The sequence below is a fragment of the Lissotriton vulgaris genome, chromosome 2_1 (genome assembly GCF_964263255.1).
Source record: "Lissotriton vulgaris chromosome 2_1, aLisVul1.2, whole genome shotgun sequence".
In the NCBI taxonomy this organism is placed as follows: Eukaryota; Metazoa; Chordata; class Amphibia; order Caudata; family Salamandridae; genus Lissotriton; species Lissotriton vulgaris.
In genome coordinates this window covers 1,041,407,073-1,041,428,869 of record NC_141687.1, presented here as the reverse complement: position 1 = coordinate 1,041,428,869, position 21,797 = coordinate 1,041,407,073, and positions in this window count along the sequence as shown.

The window sequence follows — 21,797 nt, the reverse complement described above, 5'->3', positions numbered from 1 at the left end:
CGCAGGAGCCATTGTGAGTGAACGGATATGGAAAGAGAGGCAGAGCTCCCTTGTAATTCTGGTAGGGAGGGAGTCGGCCACATATCCAGCAATTTGTAGCATTGTTAGTTTGATGAGAATGATGTAGCATACTAATGAATGTGTTGTTGCGCAGCGCAAGTCTGTAGGAAAGCTCGTGAGGAGGTAACTCACTAAAAGTGTGTTCAGCAGAAACATTGTAAGCAGATTGTTCACGCTTGAAAATAGGATAGTAGATAGGCAATAAAATGCTAGCGACAATAATTAAAATACTGAGAATAAACATAATTATTAGTGTCACTATGCAGTGACTACGAAGTGATTTGCAATATGTACGTTTCTTTGCTTCTCTCTCTCTAACTCGATCTAGGGGATACATGTCAGAAACTATTTAACCGATTCACCTAGGGGAGGACTTAAACAATTAAACTGTCTGACTTGCTAGATCGTAATTTCATGCGATATAGTTCTTGAGGAGTCTTTTCTCGTTGCGATTCGGTAAAGTCTTTGGTAACACAGTCTTTGGTGGGGGTGGACGAGTCTGGGTCAGGTTTCAGTCCAGCAAACTTTTTTATGTGACTCGTGTGTACCCACCCCTTTCTTCCCTCGATCTTCACCGCCGTCCTTGTTGTCAGAAGAACGGTCTTCGGAGACTTCCAGCGGGGCTCCAACGGACTTTTCCTGTCGAAGTTGCGGACGAGGACAGTATCACCGGGACGGACGTCATGCGCCTTTACATCAGTGTTGTCAGGGAAGGCTGCGGCAACCTGTGAACGACATGATTGGAGTGCAGACATCAAGGAGGCAAGGTAATCTGTCAACATGTTAGAATCAACATCAGTAATCTTTTTAGGAATGGGCGTCCCCCACATATTCGGTGGTCTTCCAAAGACCACCTCGTACGGAGATAGCCCTGATCTCGAATGGGCGACCATTCTCATATAGAATAGTGCCACTGGCAGGGCGACTATCCAGTCGACCCCTTTATCCTGACATATTTTGGCAAGGCGGATCTTTAGTGTCTGGTTATGCCTTTCAACAAGGCCTGCGGCTTCTGGATGTCGGACACAATGGAACTTCCACTGGTATCCCAGTAACAAGGAAACTTCTTTCATTAAAGCAGACGAGAATGGCTGACCGTTATCTGAGTACACGACACGAGGCAGGCCGTATCGTGGGAAAAATTCACAAACCAACTGTTTGGCAGTGGTCGGAGCAGTGTAATCTGGGACTGGGTATGCTTCGGTCCAGCGGGACAGAGCACAGACAACTACGAGAACATATTTAAATCCTCGACAACGGTCCATCTGGATATAATCCATCTGGAGGACTTCAAAAGGGTGATCGGGAGGATGAAATCCACCTTGCTCTACAGGGACGCCTTTACCTGGATTGAACTGACAACAGATCATGCAAGTACGCACTTTCTGTTTTGCGGCTGCTCGTAAGTGTTTATTGTTCCAGAGATTTTGTAAACTGTCTAGCATTGCTTTCTCTCCTAGATGTGCAGGACTATGTGCTGTATTTATCAAGACTTGAACCATAGAGTCAGGGAGAAACCATGTAGATTTTCCCTTCGTCATCCACCCTTGATCTGTCTGGATCCCTCCTAGTTCGATCCATTTCTTTATTTCTTCTGGAGTAGCATGTGTCTGAATGTCAATAACATCTAGTGTGCGATCCCTGACTGTCATACAGTTTGTCGGATCTGTTGTCTTTGTCGTATCATTTATCTGAGTGTCGGTCAGTGCTGTATGTTTTGCTGTCTGATCTGCCAGGTCGTTACCCTGGGAAACAGAATCTGTGACTTTAGTATGTGCTTTACACTTCATGACGGATATGGCTGAAGGCAGATGTATTGCTTCTAACAGTGCTTGAATGAGAGGACCATGTTGTATCTTGGCACCATGAGAGGTCAGAAAACCTCTTTCTTGCCACAGCATGCCGAAGTCGTGTACGACTCTGAACGCATAACGGGAATCTGTGTATATGTTAACATTTCTGTTCTTGGCTAGAATACAGGCTCGGGTCAGAGCGATGAGCTCTGCCGCTTGAGCAGACAGTGTATCAATACGGTATGTTTCTTTAACTTCAGTTTCAGTGGTCACGGCATACGCGGCCACTAACTCTCCTGTACTTGCTCTCATGCATGAACCATCCACATAAAGTGTCAGGTCTGGATTTGTCAATGGAACATCTGTTAAATCTCGTCGGGGCTTTGTTACTGCATTAATGATCTCTATACAATCATGTGGGGCTGGATCTGTCATAACTGTAGGTAACAGTGTTGCTGGGTTCAGGATACTGCAGCGTCTGATTTCTATGTGTGGCTGGAATAATGTTAATTCGTAACCTGTAAGTCGTGCTATAGTCAAGTGTTGAGTCTGGGTTCTGTTTAACAGAACCTCTACAGAATGTGGAACTTGTACTGTTAACTGATGACCTAAAACAATTGAGTCGCTTTGTCTGATTGCTAACGCTGTTGCTGCTACTGACTTTAAACATGCAGGGAGTGCCTGTGCTACTGAATCCAATGTACTTGAAAAATAAGCGCAAGGCTTATGTGAACCTGCTTGATCTTGAGTGAGGACAGACAATGCTGTACCGTCACGTTCTGTAACAAAAAGTGTAAACGGTTTACTGTAACATGGTGTCGCTAAAACTGGTGCTTGGCATAAAGCTTTCTTTAATTCCTCAAAGGCTTGTGTGTGTTCCTGAGTCCAAGGGAGGGCAATGGAAGTTGCAGCCTCCTGCGTCGTTAACTGGATGAGTGGTTTAGCTAGAAATGCATATTGAGGAATCCATTGTCTGCAGTACGAGGTGAGGCCTATGAAGGCCCGCACTTCCTTTTGTGTCTGGGGTCGTGGCATATTTATAATTAACTGGATGCGATCGGGAGTGAGCTGTCTCCCCACTTTGGACAGCAAGTGACCCAAGTACACAACTTGCTGAACACAGAATTGTAGCTTCGAAGGGGACACCTTGTGTCCCTTGTCGGCCAGGAAATGCAAAACTGTCAGAGATGCTTGTTCACATTCGGGCTCACTTCGTGCGGTGATCAGTAGATCATCGACGTATTGCAGTAAAGCTGTATTAACTGGCATTTGGATACAATCTAGTTGTCTTTTCAGTGCTTGACTATAGATGCTGGGGCTTTCTGTAAATCCTTGAGGTGCGCGGGAAAATTTGAAACTTCGTCCATTTAAACTGAATCCGAAGAGATATTGGCTCTCCGGGTCAATAGGTACACTGAAGATCGATCACAGTAAAGAACGTTGCTTCTGAATCAATAGCAGTCAATAGGGAGGAGATATCGGGGACCACAGGATACTGTGGTACAATACATTTATTCAGCTCTCGAAGATCAATCACCAACCGATATACTGGCGGTGCATTGCGGTCTGTACGTTTAAGAATTGGAATGATGGGTGAATTACAGATATTGGAGTCGGTCTCTACGACCACTCCCTGGGCAATAAGCTCTTCAATTATTTTCAGCAAAGCCACTACAGCATCGGGTGGTAACTTGTATTGTCTGATTCTGGGTAAAACAACTCCTGTCTTGAGTGTGACACGATATGGAGTGATATGCATACAACCTACATCAGCTGGGCCTTTTGCCCATAAGTGATCTGGTACATTTTTCAATCTGACATCAAAATCACGCAAAACATAATGACCCTTGAAATCCCGTAGAAAGAGTCTGACTCCCTCCGGGGAACAGCATATTATAGCTCCTAGAGCCTTCAGTGTTTTAATTCCTAACAGATTTTCTGGACACGATTTCGTAAGTAACAAATCTGTAACTCGAGATAATGGACCCACAGCTAGTGGTACTGGTTCTGATACTTCGTTTACAATAGGCTGTCCTGAAAAACCAAGGGAAACATTCTGTGAGCCTGAGAGGGGTGCCCCTGGGACTTCATTGTGACTTATTGTAGTGCGACTTGCCCCTGTGTCAATTAAAAACTTTCTGTCTTTTCCTAATACGTGACTGTGTACATAAGGACCTTCTTGATCTACAGGAATTTCAATAAGAGGCAAATCACTTTCCCTCCCTAGGCTGTTTCATGTATAACGGGGATAATCTGGATATGCCGACTGGGCATACTGGTACATCTGTTGTGATACTTGCCGAGTTGCGGCAATGGGCTGTGTCTGGGCATGTTGTGGCTGCGGTACTGCTACTGTCTGTACTGTGTGGGACTGATCATGCATAGGCTGTGTATTCTGCATTGGCTGTTCGTTCTGTGAGGTCTGTTGATGACCCTGTTCATGTCTAGGCGGACGCGGTCTTTCTTTAGTTTTACCTGTCTCGATGTTATGTTTCAGGACTGGACATTCATGTACGTAGTGACCTGGCTGCTTGCAATAATTACATGTCCCTTTAACGGGAGCGGCAGGATGATTGGTCTGGGCCCCACCTTTTCTATGACCGTCGGCTGGAATCGTCTGAGCTACTAACATTTTCATTTTCGTGTCTTTCATACGTTTCTGTTCCTGATCTTGTTCTTCCCTAATTCTGTTCTGGTGATATTGTAACATTTGTAACATCTGGGATGGCGTGTTTGCTTGCCAAGTACTTTCAACTTTGTACACTCTATTTTTAACTAATGGTAGGGCATTCTCGACTAGTTTTGTTACAAAAAGGTGTGGGTATGACTCGCTGCTAACCTTTAGGCCACTATTTATAATGAAACATTTCTCGAATCTTGAATAAAAGTCACTAGTATCTTCATCTTGTTTCTGTTTACAGGACGAGATTGCGTCCCAATCTTCCTTTCTAGTTGTCAATAATCTTGGCAAAACCTGTACTATTAAACCTGGCAATGCTTTAGTCTTGTCCCCAAGGCCTACCCCTGGGACTCGTTTGCTTTCTTCGTCTTCTATTTCTGCCCATGCTATCTTTGACTCTCCCACCTCCCAATCCTTTTCCTTTAATTTCTCGTAAATGCCCGTGGGCAACAGTACTTTTAACATTTTCATAATATCATCATACGTGTAATCTCCCATCAGTAACATGTCTTTAAGCTCTCTATGAAAACCTGCAGGGTCTTTATCATGGCACGGAACTAATTTCTTCATTTCTAACAGTTCTAACTTAGTCAGTGGTGTGTGAACATACACACGCTTCAAGTGTTGGTCCGCACCCATAACTGGGTGTACTTCTCGTAAGGGATTCTGACTTTCAATGCCACCACCGCATTGCATGTGGTACGTTTTCCTTTCTGGGGCGGGGACATATTCGGGACTTATGAAGGTGCTATATTTATGTCGTTGTTCTAGAATTATTTGTATTAATTTGGTACTAAAACCTCTCCATCTATCCATGAGTAGTGCTTCTAATGTTTCATGTAAGGGACCTGGATCAGAATGATGGTTTCTGAACTTGATGAGGAGGTGCTGAATCATGTATACACCTGCTATTTTCTGCTCTTCCGGGGAAAGGTTCAAGAATGTCTGTACTAACGTATCGTCATTATACATGTCTGGGTTTTCGGCCCATAATACAGCTGACCGGGCTAGTTCCTGTTCATCCATAGAATTGAGTACATGGTACCCCACTCGGTCTCGAAGCCTTTTATCAGTTTCCTGGAACTGATGTTCAGAAGAATTCGGATTTGTTAACTCAGAGAGAAAGACTCTCTTGCTTTCTGGACGGACACCTTTCCTAAGGTAGGCTCCCCTACCTACATATGCTATAGTATCTGTAGACCTTCCTGGTGCTTCATGTTCATCTTCCTCCTCGGAGGAAGCTTTATCATTCTCTTCCTGGTGTGCAGTCAATACTGCCTTTCTAATTTTCTGGGACATACTGGCTATGCAAGCCCCTTTATCATGCTTTCCTTCGGCTATATTTTGACCCCACTTGTTTAATGCGTCTAATTCACTTTGATCTGTCCCGGGCCTGTCTCGTTCTCTTATTACACAATTTATGAAAAATCGTAATATCTGTGCTTGAATGTCAACTTTCTGTTTATGCATGGCAGCTTTGACACTGTCGGGGTCTTTCCCTGTCTGCATAAACTTATATAGTCTGTCGAGAAGTTCCTGCATTCCTACATAGCATAGCAAGTTATCGGTGGCAGATCTTAATCGTAGTGATGCTAATATCATTAAATCGTCTTTTCCGGGTACTGGATCATATCTGCAAACTGACATCTTCTCTTTAAATGCGTCAAGCCGGGATAAGTGGGGAGACTGGAAAGGATTCTGCGTGTCCCTTAAATTTAATCTGTGTGTCGGTGGCGGGGTCTGTAGACCCGCTGTCGCACCTCCTGAGGCGGATGCTTGGGCATTATCTCTCCGCGGAGTCTGGATCTGAGCCTGAATTGGTCGTTTAGTAAGATCAGGTAGAATTGGTTTCGGTAGGTCTGTCTTGAGTGCGGGAGGTGGCGGAGCTGGCGGAACAGAGGAGGTCTGTCGTGGTACCGGCGGAACATTATCTGGGGGCGCAGTGCCACCCCCATCCCTGTCAGTAGGCAGGGCACGAACAGGCAGATTGGTATAAGCTGGTGCTACATCCTCTAGATATGAATTTAGGAATATGTCTTTAGTAGTTTTATGCATTACTTTAGTTGGAACTAATGGTGTCAGTAAGTTTTTCGGTGTTTCTGATTGGGCTTCAGATGTGTCATCTGCTGCAAGATACATACCGTTTACAAGATTATTTCGGGCACAGTCTATTTGTTCTGTTTTTACTCGGATCCCTTCAGTAACTAATTCGTTTTCTTGCTCTTTATCTGATTCTTTAAGTCTGTCTTCTCTACGGAGTGCTTTGTCAGCACGCTTACGTGATTCCTTACGCCAAAATTCTATGGCGTCCTTCTGAGATTGTCTAGCTTTCTTTTTCCATAATGCTTCTTCTACCCTCATGATGCACTCGGCATCCCACGTTCCGGTAACAGGCCATCTGTGTCTTTCGTCTAGGTGCTTGGTGTAATCGGCCCATAAGTCTAGATATAATATGGCATCTATGCCATGTTTCTGATACATAAAATTGCCTGGAGTGTCCCTAGGGGGGATAGGAATTTCTTCCTCCAGTAACCCTTTCCTAGTTCCTATCTGTTTTAACTTGTTAAAAAACGGCATCTTGCTTACTTATTACTGAATCCTAGATCCTTATTCCTTAATACTCTTGACAGCTAGTTTATACGAGAAACACAATAATACACGTTAAACAGTCACATTCATACCACAACATTAATCACATAAAAACATTGAAGACATAGATGACTACCCCCCTATACTGGATGTACTGCTCAACAGTACGGATACACTGGTGTAACAGTGCAAAAATTCGGAATACTTGATATACTGCTAAACAGTACAGATACACTGCCTAAAAACAGTGCAGACCGGACTTGCGTACCCAAACCCGTCTAGATACGACCCAGCAATGGTACTCACCGGGAAGCACGGAAACAGAAGGCCTCGGAAAACTCGACTGGACTCGACTCGGAACTTCGGAAAACTTCGGAAAATTTCGGAAAACTTCGGAAAACTGGTGGGCCTCTTCACACCTCGGACCTTGCTTCTTTCGGCTAGGCTCTGGTCGGGATCCTCCGCACTCCTCACCGCCTCGTCTGGGCACTAATCGCAGTCTTCGTCACCTCCGTGGGTCAGAGGGAGATGCAGGAAATCCTGCCAGTACACGTGTGTTCCATCTAACTGATGGCAGGGGACACAGCTTGCAACGCACCAACCGGCGCGTGAGGTGGGGGAGGGGTCCCTGTTCGGGCGCCAAAATGACGTAAATAATTAATTTACTCTCTTAATTTCTATGCAGGTAAGTACTTAATCAATAATAACTCAATCAGAATGAAAAAAGACAGAGTCCGTGGTGTTAGAGTTTCTAAGGGTTTTATTCCTCATAAAGGAATCAGGATATCATGTTCTGACCACCACAGGGGTGTCAGAAGGGATAGAGCGCTGTCGTTTATTGACAATACATAGCTTATATACTTGATTTATACCATAAGAATCAATGTAAGAGGCGTAACAGCTAAGAGAAGACAAGATAACAGTATACACGTGGTACTAGTACATCATCAAGAGGCGTAAACTAGGCGTGAACCAGAGGTGTGTGCTAGAAACGTCACTGATAAGTGACGCAAGTGGGTGGCACCGAGGGGTGGTGCTAACAGAATGTTGCAATGTCAGCAGAAATCGGAAGCTTGGATGCGCGCGCAGCTGCATGACGTGTGATTGACGGGGTGCAGGGGACTTGACATTCACACTGACGGAAAGAGACAGAAGTCTGGCATGTCAGATCAACTTGTACTTCTATCATATCTGATATCTGATGTTTTAGGAACTATACTATCTGGGCGGAAAGGTCTCTAGGGCAGAAGCTATTCTATGCTAACTGTGGATGCGTGTATAAGCGCCTGAGTGTCTACATGTAAAGCGTGGGGGCATGGGGCCTTCCATGGAAGCATGGCAACGGAGGCTATGAATTACTTGCATTTAAGACAGGTCGGCCCTTTGGCTCTGCAGCTGGAGAGGATGTTTACAGGATCTAGTAGGCAGGAATGTATTCTCGGGGAGCGGAACAGATAACTCGAAGGTTATAGTCAGTCTTGGCAGAAAGCAGGCTTGAGCTGAGCGCGAGGGACCGCGCTGAAAGTGGGACAGAGTTCACGGGTACAGAGGTAGCCTGGGCAGAGTCAGGAGCCACAAAAGAGGTTCAGATGGCAGGAATTCAGGGCCTACTCTTGCTAGAGCAGGAATACATGAAAAGTGTACCACAAAAAGACGGTGGCATAGCATACTTAGGAACGGACTACATAATCCATTCATGGTGGATCTGAAAGAGGACAGATTAACGGTGGACGCAAATGTATTTGCGTCTTCATAGCTGGCATAGGAGGGAAGTTACATGCACTTTAAGCTGGTACATGGAGTCGGTGGGGTACGCGCTAGGGAACACAACATGACCAAAAATTTAATTTTCCTCACTAGGACGAGGACACATTTGAAGCCGACAACTTCTTTCGCGAGTTTGCATTTTCTGGCCGAACTCGCCTGATGACTAATCCTTGCTATTTCTCTATTTCGGCCATAGATCTCTATTTTGAGGTTTGACATCTTACTACATTCATTACTCCAATTGACCTAATGCTTTGAGAAAGCCCTGGCTTGCGGGCCGCAGGGGGCGAAACACGTGTTGGTTGTGCCTCACAACAGTATTATTCTGTAGTTATCACAAATGACCCTAAATACATTTGGAGAAACTAAGGGTTTTCAACCTCATTCTTACCAGTCCTAAAATGACACTAGAAAATGATTATGGATCTTACTGAATTTTCATCTATACCAATACTTGTTCTGCTACTTCTCGACTGTTAGTGAACCAATGGGAAAGGGGTTTTCCATTTCCAAGGACAAGTGATACCTCGAATTATCCTCATTTACATACAGGTGGTACAAACAACTGGACCCATTACACCTTCTAGTCTTTCACCTAAATGCTCACGGGCAGGGTGCATTGTGTTTAAAAGGTAGGAGATGCGTACTAAAGTTTTACATGTCCTGACACTGAAAAACTCCTAAAGTCGTTTTACACTGTTGTAAGGCCAAACTCCCATATTGATTAACACTGGGTTACCCCATTACAATTAATGAGAGGTAACCTTAGATTAGGAGCAGATAGATACATGCTTGATACACTCAAATGAATGATAATTTAAAACCCCCCTTTATTGGTGAAGTTTGATTAATAATTGCTATTCTGAGTGCCACTTTTATAAAGTTAGAAGGGAAGGTGTGCACTCGTGTATTTTCTGACTTACTTTTATAAAGTTGCCATGTTCTTGTCTCAGCCATCTGTGCCTGTTGCCCGTGTCCTAGTTCACATGACTGGGAATGGCCCTGCCTGTTGGAGTTTGTATATTGGATATTGACACAGAGGGGGCTTAGGTATGGGCAGGATTGGCAATCTTGACAGGATGACTGGGGAGGAGCTGTATCTATCCCCAATTACATTTCACAGGGCTTTGCCTCCTGCACCTACAAATGATCCAGACATCAGTCCTGCCCTCTTTTTTTTCACGCAGGCAGGTTGGAGCCTTGACAAGGAAAGGGAAATAACTTTCCAGAACCAGGTGTAGGGGTAGGGCACGGAATTCACCCAAATATAGGCTGGCACCAGGTATAAATATTGGATTTCGAAAGCCACTGATCAGAACACTCCTAGATCTGTAGAAATGAAAGAATAAGCACTGCCCTGCTGCTTGAAGGACTACCTTGCTGTCTGAAAAGGAAGATTGAACCTGCCTGTCTTCCTCCCATTCCATTCAAAGTGGCACCAAGGGCCAGCTGGCTGACCTATGTGAGCTACAGTGACAACACAAGCTTCAGAGGCCTCCCTGCAACTGCTCATCTGACCTGCTGCAACTGGACCTGCAACGCGATTTGCCTGAGCCTTGCTTTTCAGGCCTATTGGCAATGTCAGACCTGCATTTTCGCTACTGTAACAACAGCTAGCAGACCGTCCATGCGAAGTTACAGCAAGACAGTCCGCAACGATCAACTATCTCTTCGTTGCCTCCTCCAACACAAACGGATTTCTTTGCGCCGGACTTGAGAAAGTAACTTTTCAGCTCAACTAAATTGGTCCCTGTATCCGGCCGGTGCATCATCACGGTCGGCACGAAATTGTGACTTTTTCCCCAGTCTAGTGCGACCAGCTGATCGTGCATAGCACTTTGTGGTTTTAGACACTATTTTTACTAAAATCTTTAAAATAAAAAATCTTTGGTTCCACTGATTGGCTTTTTGTCACCGGGTATCATTACATTTATTAGAATTTACACTATTTTCTTGAATAGTTTTTTTCTTCTGTTTTGCTTTCACCTTATTAATGCTTATGGACTGCATACATACTTTACACTTTGCCTTTAATTTAAGTCTAACTGCCATCGTGCCAAGATAACAGAGGGTTAAGAACAGGCAAATTTAGGGATTTTTTTGTGATTCACCCTGACAAGGAATGTGGTTGTTGCCTGAGTAGGGCTTCCACCTCCCTCAACCAACAGCCAAGTTTCTTAAAGACCGGTAGAACATTAATATTACCTTGTCCATACAGTGACAAGGCCCTAAATGCTAATTTCACTATGGCAGGCCTAGTTGGCGTGCGTAGAAAATCTGAGTACAGATTAAAATATTAATACTGTATTTGGGAATGGGACCAGCTAGAAAAATGTTTAAACAACTATTTTTAATAGTTAATAAAAATCCTATTTAATGCTGAAGTCAGATTTGAACGAATATTAAAGAAAGGTAACTTTCAAAACGTTACCTTTTTTCCTTGGCTAAAGGAATTGGAGGCTAATTTCTATTAACACTTCAGTAACTCCCAGCCCAGGAAGAGGTGTGAAGTTCCTCTCAGGATTATATGGTAGACTGACCTGAATGAACAGAGACAACTCCTCTGAGCTCAAAAGAATATGAAGGGTGGGATCTGGGATTGACAAAAAATGTGGTTCTGTCGGGTATTATGCAATCTCTTTGGGTTAGGCTGCAGACAGCTCTAAAACACAAAAATGCAAAACTCTCTGATATCCAAAGTTTTTATATATATTAAAAACAAAAACCAATGAACCAGTAAAATGGAATTACTTCATTCCACTACATTATTATCAAACATAAGTGCAGTGACTGTAGTGAATCCAGTGACAAAAGTGAAATACTCAGTGACACTTATATACAAGGACCTATTGAGTCAATACACTTTACAAAAAGAGAAGAGAAGGGGAAGGGGGGAAGAGTAACACGATATGTTATTTTATCGTTTTGTGGCCAGTTTCATCCTAGTAAAAGTTCCAAGGAAAGCAAGGAATTATTGTCCATATTCCTGGAGTTATCTTGGCCAAAAGGAAAAGCGTCGACGTTTCGACCCTGTTTGCGCCCCAGTTGGTGGTCGCGGCGGGTCTTTATCAAGACAGAGGGGGGATGGGAAATGTTCAACAATTAATGTAATCCGGAAGGTAGCCCGTTGGTCAACCCTCCAAGTATCGACATCAGCGTCAGTGCTTCCCTGATGTGAAAACAGCAATCCAGCCGTGAAAGCCAGCACCGAGCTCTCTGGATGAAAACGCTCGTCGGGTGGGATCTGGGGGCATTCTGTTGACACATTTGTGTCAAATCCTGTTTGACTGGTCTGTTTAGCCACATGTAGCACTTTAGTGCAGCACTTGAAAGGGAGAAAACAGGTGCTAGGACAGTTCTTATATGTCCCCTGTCTGGGTGCTGAAGAATCCTGCTTATGTACTACCAGACTTCTGTCTCTGGGTTTATGGTGGGTAGAGTGCCTTTTTCAAACTGGATTTTAGTGTTAGGTGTGGAAGGACAGTAGAGGTTACTATTGTGCATTCCACAACTCACCGTCAACCCTCAGAGCCCAAGTTTATTGTGGCCTAAGACTTTTGCCATCTTGAAAGTGCTCTCCTACATAGCATTTGAGGCCTGTTTGAAGTAGGGAAAACTTGAACTACTGAAAACGTGTGTAGGTTTGCCTCAGGGAGCTTTTAACCCTTTGGTTAGAGTGCCCAGTAGTCACCCCCCACAGTAGCCTGTGCCATGCATAAATGTGACACCCCAAGGTATGAGTCCCAAACACTTTCTGGACCAGCAGAAGTGGACTGGACCTGCTGTCTGTGACTCAAGAGGAGCACTGAAAGATTGGACCTGCTCCCCCTTGTACCCAGGACACATAAGTGGACTCCAGAAGTTGGTTGGCTGACTTTCCATGTGGCCTCTGGAACACAAGATGCAAACGTTGTTTTTCACTTAGGTGTCCAGCTGACCAGTAGCAACTGGAACTGAACTGGACCTTGCTGGTGGCCTCTGCTGAGTGAGTCCTGGCACTTAAATGATACCACTGAAGTACCAGGAGTCTTAGAAGTGACACAGAGGAGCTGTTCCTGAAAAATTGAAAAGTTGGGATTTAAAACGTTAAGTCAGAAGGTAAAACCTTTGAAGATGAACCTGTTTGGTGTATCCAGCCCATGCTCTATCACGGTCAGCCTCAAATTCTGCATACGTCTAGTCAGCATGTGCAGAGGCTTTCATTGCAGCCTTCGACATAGAACTGTTCGTTGTTGGCTTAGTAGATTGCTTCTGACGCTAGGAGCAGAAGTGAGCCATAGAGCCGGGGATCGTGAGCCAGTGAGGCTGGAGGAGCTGCGAGGGAGACGCTGCAGCCAACGCGGTTTGCTGCAGTTTGTGTTGCTTACTGCCCCAAGTGGGGCTTACTGCCTTAGGTGGTCAACAGCAGCCCGGCAGCTCTCGGCAGATAGCCGACTTCATGGTGAACCAGCAGGTGAGTGGTCTGCGGGGTGAGGCGAGCCTGGACGGACTGTATATTGAACATTTATCAGCGCTGCAGCGCTTTAGTACTCCCGCCGCGCACACTCCCCTCACCTCCCATATATGATGCACATACCGTGCAGGCGGGGACGAGGAGCTTTAATCAGCAGAACTCCAACTTCCACCCATAAGTGCCCTGGCATTATAGTGAACTGTAGCAACACACGCAAAACAGCGCTAAGCATTCTACACACTTCAACAAGCCGTTAACAAGGTTGATGCCTGGCAGGTGATCTCCGCCCAAACACCAACATAAATACAACCAGCATTGGACTGATCCCTGAAGGGTGTGGGAAGTAGGGGACAAGCAGCAGTCAAAGAGAGCTGTGCAGATAGTGTGGGCTAGGTCCTACGGCAGTGATTGAGCCCCAAGGTCCATGGGAGTGACCCGTCTAGGATGGCTGCACCTTCCAGCTCGGGTGAGCTCACCCCATGCGCTCTACCGCCCCTGTAAGCACTGCAGCTACCAGCAGTTATCAGTGCGCAACTGCCCGGAGAGAGGTCCAAACAAGGCCCTGCTGCACACTTGTGCCGATCCTCAGCAATATTGCATTGGGAGGTGTGGCGGAGCAGTCAGTGAGAAGCACTTAATCCCCATAGGGCCTACTGAGACCCGGATCCCCTCCAGTAGGGCAGCAGTCCGAGCACAGAGAAGCAAAGACAGCTCAGTACCAGGCACCCAGGCAACTGCTGATGCAGAAGGACCAGCTAAGGCTCCTCCATCCTGAAAGTGTTGAGACAGAAACTGCCAGTTCGCAAAAGGGAGCTGGTGGGGACCCAGTTCCACTGTCCTACTCTTTTGTCCCTTTCACACCATCCAGTTCTGAGGCTGTGGTCCAGGCAGAATCAAGGTGGGGCCTCAACTCCCCCCTACCACTGAGGCCTCCCTTTTCAAAGAACACTATCAGGCAATTCTTCCATAAAGCTATAGTTACTGACCCAAATGCATTTACAGAAGCAGCAGCACTGTGCAACATCCAAAATTGGAGAGGGCCCCCCCTCAGTCCAGCCAGCAGTAGCCTAGCCAGCAGCCTTCACATCATTACTCGAAAATCAAACAACGTTACAGCAATGGCCGTTCAGCCAAAAATCAGCAGGTCGTACTCATACCCGGGTCTAGGAGCATCTAGGTCAGCAATAGGTTTATCGCTATTGCTGTGTACGTCAGTGACATTTCCTGCCACCAGGCATGGTTGCATCAATGGAAAGAGGCCAGTTACTAGCCCCGTGCCTCCAATTACACCACCCATCATTGGTGATCCAACAACGACAGAATCAAAGCAAAACAGAATCATGGTCGCTGCTCAAGTCTACTGGTCTTTAGTGTGGTCTCCATAATTGTCGAGCCCACCAACCATCACACAGCAAACTAGAGAAATGCTGCTAACTATGAATAACGCAGCCATGATGCCCAGGAGGGAGAGCCTTACTGACCAGGAATTGGGAAACCTTTCAGATCACTTCCTCCCCAACATAGAGGTGCAGATAAACAAGACACTCGGGCAAACCCCGTTTGCGGGACAGGCTACAAGAAAAGGACATTGGGATAGACGTCTGTGTCCAACACCCAATCATTGGGGCTATGAGAGTCTCACAGGATACAATTGCCAGGGCTCGGCTCTGGCAGTCAAATAAGATGGAACTACAACTTAGCCTGATGCAGTGACTGGCTTCTCATCTAGCACAATCAGGGACCAAGCTAAGCTACCTGGAGTCCTAAATGAAAGTACTAGAAAGGACGAACCTTGACCCTGTTCTCCTATTATTCATCAGCTGAGTTCTCTGTTTGAAACCTTAGGAGCATTAGTTGGCACAGTCAAGGCCAGCACATCAAGGACTGAGACACAGCTTAAAGAAATTAGTTCCAATATGAGTGTGGTTTTCAACTCAACAAAGCCTGTTTCCTGCATGCCAGAAGGAACTGCAGCGATAATACCAGAAATTGTGATGCAAGCCTTTGATTCTACGATCCATATAAATTGTAGGCAGGCAGCTTTTACCTCAATCGAAGACCAAGGGAAGCCCAAGAGAAGAAGGACTCACAAAGGAAATTCTCAGCACACGTCTGTAGTGTATCTAAACATTTATCTGCACATTGTGTGCATGAATATTAACACAGCATTTTGAGTGTCCTGTTTTTCTTTCTTTATTCTTATAGTTTCTCTTCAGCCAACAGGTGTTTCGTCGCGTACACTGGGAAATCGTCCCGCGACTTTCTCAAGGCTCTACAATCTTTGGTATATTCCTTTCTTATGTGGTGATAATTCCAACCCACAATGGGTAAAATATCTGTCTTCTGCGTTAAAATTGGTTCTTCATTCAGGTCCCTCTGACCAATCCATGAGCTCGTAAGGACAGCTCCGTCATCATCGTAGCCCAAATTCGTGACTCTCGAGTGTATATACCAAAGATCGACAAAATACTGTGCTAATATTCATGCATACAATGTGCAGATAAATGTTTAGATACACTACTGACATGTGCTGAGGATTTCCCTTGTGTATTCAGTGGCCTCAGACACATTTTTGGGGGAGGTTGGTGGTTCTCCTCACCTTACAGCACCGTCCAGAATTTAGGATCTATTGAAACTAATATAAGTGCGATTTTCCTGAGTGGCGCCATTTCACCTAGCTCAATACCACTGTCCATTCAAAGGTCTTTTAAAAGAAGGACTCAGTCAGACACAAAAGGGCACCATGAGGCCTCTGTCATTGCACAGGTGGATTCTAAATCAGCAGCATTTTCCCAATTTTCATTCAGTCGACCAAGTCTGCAATGCCGCCTACAGCATCCACACAGGGTAAACAAGACGAAGAGCCCGACCAGGGAAGCCCAGAAGCTTGATGGTGTGATGGCTCACAATATGTCAGCCTGAATGACAGATCCCTCAGAGTGTACAATCTGGACTGTGGGCCCCACTTATGGACCATTCTGGCGTCACAGCAGTTGGACAGTGGGTCTGTCCCTGATTGCATGGAGGTCAGGCCGGCCTCTAGGAACATGCAGAGAAGTCATGGAACAAGGCATACAGTCCGACTGGAGGTGCTCAGAAAAAACTTTAGCCCAAAATTATGGGGGCTGTATCAGGTGCCATTCACAGGGCTGAAACTCAGCTGAATCCTTGTGGCCTGGTAGTGGGCGAATTCCCCCGGCCATAGAGAACTTAGACAATGCCATCTGCTGGGATGCTTAATTCACTTATCCACAGGCGAATGAGCTCAGAGGTCTCACCTTCATTGGTAATATAGCTGAGACCTTCCGGATCCGCAGAGGGCCCTCCGTCACTCACCCTGTTTATCAACAGCCAGTAACCCAGCCTGTGAGAGAGGAGGACGGGCACGCTCACCCAGAATTGCTGTTAATCCCCCATTATACTGCAAGGGCCAGATGTATCAAAGTGTTTTACCCATTTTGTGTCTATTGGAAAATGTGTTCGTACATATGGCCCCAAAAGCCCCCCAGGACACTTTTAACAGAGGAAATCTGCTGCGGCTGTCAGTCACATTTTTGCATCAAAACATAACTTCACAGGACCTTGACTGGGTGAGATTTGATCCACAATTTTTAAATTCAAACAGGGAAGTAACCACATTAATATGAGAAAGAGAGGCCCATATGGAAGCTGTGTTGACAGAAAAAGCAATTTTCGCAGAATGGGCATAGATCTTAATTTACCCTCTTCAGTGAAATATCTATATGTCCTCTTAAATCCATACCCTTAAACAGACACCTGTGAGCATCCTGAAGGGCACAATTGGAGGAAAACTATGCTGGGTCTCGGAAGAAGCAGAGGGACCATGTGCCCTAACAATTGTATGCGCGCACACCAGAGAAAGGTACGCTCTGACATCTCAAGAGATACATGCAGGAAGACTTGGATGCACAAAATCGCTGCAACCAAGAGAACAGGATACCGGCCTTAGCCGCGAGAGAAACCTAAGATATGTTCCATTGAGATATTCACCACATTAGCAGATTCTCATGGAATGTGGCCGGCCTTAAAGAGTCACTATGACACAGGGAAGCAATGTTCTATCTAGAAACAAATGACATTCTATGCCTCCAGGAGACCTGGTCTCTTGCCCCTATGACTTTGCCAGGCTTCTACAAGACCTTTGATCCAGCGGAAGCAGTGTAATTTTATTACCAATGATCAGTTTTCTATTTCCCTAAATACAAGGTTTGGGCCCAAATAGACATTAGGTCCTCCGATAGATCTTTTAGTAGAGCTGATAGGGACTAGGCAAATATGAGATGGACGCTATTACCCTCATGAGGACCTATGATGAAGAAATAGCCTAACTAAATAGTTTTGTCATCATACATTTGTCATAATGTACATTATTAATGACAGACTCAGTATTACTTATCAAGATACCTTTATCTATATAACAAAAATGTCTGAATGATCAATTAAATAAGTACATTAGTAATTTCAAACTCTGTTATACATTAGTACAGGTCATTTAAAATAAAGAAACAATGCATAATGAAAAATGTCCTAGCTAGCGTAACGGAAAGTTTCAATTCTATTAAGGACTCTGAGGTGAGGATTATGCTATTCTTTCCTCACTTTATTGAATAGCAGCCATTCAAAGAACACAGTAAAAACTACTATTCCCCTGGAACATAAGGAATAAACAAGTTTTAACAATAGAGAGTCCAGGTACAGAGTGTCCAGCGAGTCTACCAATCAAAGGGCTCAAGGCATATCCTAGTCCTCTGTCAACTTCCAATCCCCATCTTTCATCGCTCGTAGTCAGCCAGGCCGAATGTCTCAAGAATCCTGTTTGTTGGAGTCTCCTGCCAGAAGCAAAGGATATAATTAGGCGACTGCATTGGCTAAGGATTAGCCCTGTAGGGGAAACACATGCATTGCAGATGCCAATATACAGCTAGCATTCTGAGAAGGAAACAGTTTACTTACTTCATTACGAGGGTGGGAAAAATACATAAAGATGTACCCTGGGTGGGATAATCCTCGCCTCCGAGTCCTTAATAGAATTGAAACTTTCCGTTACGCTAGCTAGGAAATTGTTCATACTGTGTCAGGACCGGAGGCGAGGATTATGCTTGTTTAAAGCTTACTCACCACCAAGTGAGCCATGTCAATAACCGGTTTAAAATAAAACCGTTTAAAGGTAGAGTCTGAAGACCAGTCTTCAAGACGAGCTCCCAGGTTAAACGCTTTTGAGGCCATCGCTCCTCTGGCTGAATGAGCACAAAAGATCCGAAGATCAATTCCAGCTTCCTGCATTACTCACCTGACCCAACTTGCGATGGTGGGGGAAGAGAACGCTTTATGTGTTTTTTAAGCACACTAAGCAATTGTCGCTCCCCTGGAGGATGGAACTCTTCTGACATCTCCTCGTAAGCCTTGAGGCAAGAAACCACGCACAACTTTGGAGTATCCGGGAACGCCGGATAGGAAATGGTCTTTGTGCCACACTTCGTTCGTCTCTGAATCGTGAAGGTGACCCCTGTGGGAGAGAAAATCCTGCTCGAAATATCCAGAGCTCTCACATCTAAAACCCTTCGACAAGAGATCAGGCATAGAAGCATCGCCAATTTGGCTGACAGCGCCTTCCTCGAAAGGAATCTGTTCAGCTGTCAAGACAAAAACAGGGGAAAACCTGATTGACATCCCAGAGCTGAGAATATCGAGGTTCCGGAGGTAAGGAGAGGCAGATGCCCCGAAGGAGACGGCAGACCAAAGGATGCTCACCCACCGGGGATGTAAGAGAGTAAGATCTGCTCTTATGGTTACCCCCATTTTTTTGCTGATGTTTCACTGTTTTTGGACTTTAGTCTGGCTGGAGCCCTGCTATCCCGGACCCCAGCCTAGCTGCTTCCTCTCTAAATTGATTCCCAGTACTTAAGGTACACTCCAGTTTGATTACTGGGTACCCCTATGAGTCCCTAGTATATGGTACCTTAGGTACCTAGGACATAGGTACCCCAGAGGCCTACCAGGGGCTTCAGCATGTATTATGTCACCCTTGGGAAGCCTTCTAAAATGACACAATAGGACCGCTACTGCAGCCTGGATAAGGTGATGCATGAACCCCTTACTACAGTATAGGTTACCTATATCTACCTTAAATAACTGCACATTAAAACATATCAGTCACCCCTATGGCAGGCCTTATCAATCCTGATTTCAGGGCGCTTGGTTTTGTGTGAGAGGGTGCCCATGCATGAGCAGGGGCCCTCTGCAGCCTTCGGAACCTATTCTCTGGGGTTGTTCTGTGATGCAGCCAGACCATATACTCTTAAGTGCATTATAACCTCACGGTAAATGCTAACTTTGGAGTGGCTGCACAGAAACATGTTGTGGCAGGGGTAGAATTCCACCCTTCTAGAGGGAGAGACATGTACACACCGGTATACCCGGTACCAGTTTAAAAGAGCCCTGGCATCACAAAATGCATGCTGCTGCCACAGACACGAGTCTGACCTCCTGCTGCTGGACGAAACTTCGGCAGGGGAGGCCTGGACAGTAGGTTTCCTATCACAGGGAGGTGTAACCACCTCCCAGACAGGCTTTAGTGTTCTGGGGCTGGGTGGGTGCACTCTGAGAGTGCTTTGAAGTCTGCACTGGGGGCACATTTGGTGTCCATGTGCATAGCTCAGTTCAAACCAGTTGCAGGGGCTACCAGCAGTGCTCTGGAGTGAAACTGGACAAAGGAAATGGGTGTAGCCACCCCTCTTTCCAAACCTTCCCATAAGTGGGTCCCCAGAGTAAGTCCGACCTATTCCTTCGGTATAAGAAAGAAAACTCTGACTACAGGACTTTAGATTACACGTGGAAGAAACTCTGCTACGGAAATCCTGGAACTTCGATGACCTACACGACTAGATGACTGAAGAATCTCCCTTGGAGTAAAGGAGTTACTCCCCTGCTTTGCAGGCACCAAAGATGCATTTGTCGGTCTGCATCTCCGAAGCTCCCACCGGAATCCAAAGTATTTGCAGCCCAGGAGGTGGATTTCCAGACTTCTTAGAGGCCGACCCGAGTCCCCAGAAAAGCTGAGACCCACAGCCCTTGTGAGTAATGTGGAACTGGAACTCCTGGTCACCGTGCACATTTGCAAGGGCATCAGCTTCTCGACGTCTCTTGAGGCTGTGCATTGGGTTACTTGTATCCCAAGCCTGAGCACCTTTTCCACTTAAGATTGCTGGCCTACGCTCCTCGAGTGTTCCGTGAGCTGGCCCTTTGTGTTTTTTCTCGAGGTACCTTCGCGATCCCTGGTCCGTTGACTGGTGGGTCCCTGAGAAGGCAAATTTTAACTTTCATTGGGTTTCCCTGGTTGCTCCAGACGTACCCTGACTCTCCACCACTTGGTGAGTCCCTCAGATCTTTTTGGTCCGCACCAAAGCATTTCTTCACTTTCTGCGTAGGTTGCAGTTGCCGAGGCTTGTTGGGCCCAATCCTGTCACTGACGCGGCAGCACTCAACATACTTCGTGGGACAGCTCAAATCCAGTTCCTGGTTGTCGTCAACGCCTCATGGTCCTCGTGGCTGCAGAGTCAAGCTTCACCTCTTCAACCTGAAATCACCCGGCATCGGTGGGCATTCGTCTATCGTGTCACTGGCTAGTGACCCAGACTCTGTCCTCTCTGCTTTCAGGTTCTTCTCATCCTCGATCCAGGTTTGGATCACCCCGGACACTTTCCACTTCGACGGCAGCAGCACTTTGCAGCAGATTGCCATTGAAATCAACAACGATTTCCGACACCAAAAGACACCCATGCACCCGGCTTCCCCGGGTGAGGTAACTGGAGTACTCCGGTGCTCCCATGGGTGTTGGCCCTAGAACTCCTTAATGCTAAAGGGGTGGGTTTGCTCAAAGTCCTCTTCCAAGTGTCCCTAATCTTTATATTTCCAACCACGACTTTCCCCATAGAAGCTAACAGTGATTTGCGGCTGTGTTCTCACACTGCACGCGTCCCTGTGGGTCCCTGTGTCACTACCTTGAGTGGTTCCTTGTGGGCCCAGCGATTCTACAGGCTCTAAGTCTTGTGTCTAGTCAAATCGTGGTTCTTATACCACTTTCTTAATATATGGTTTGGTATTCCCCTAGGGATTAACGTATATTGTGCTAATTTACTGTGTGATATTAAGTGTAACATATGTGCTTTACCTCTAGCCTCATAAAGATACTAGTAGGGTGTGTTTAGAATAAATACATATATTTTATATATATGCCTGGTGTGGTTCTCCTTACATTTGGTCGTTCAAGAGATTATAGACTGGTAAAAACAAACTGCTTTACATTCCTTCAAGACTTAGCCTGAAGGCTGCTCTCCATAGCTACCACTAGGATAGCTTTCAATAAAGGTTGTCTTTAACCTATTGCCTCTAAGGGTTTGTTTGGACTGGTACAAGGTGCTCACTATAACTAATG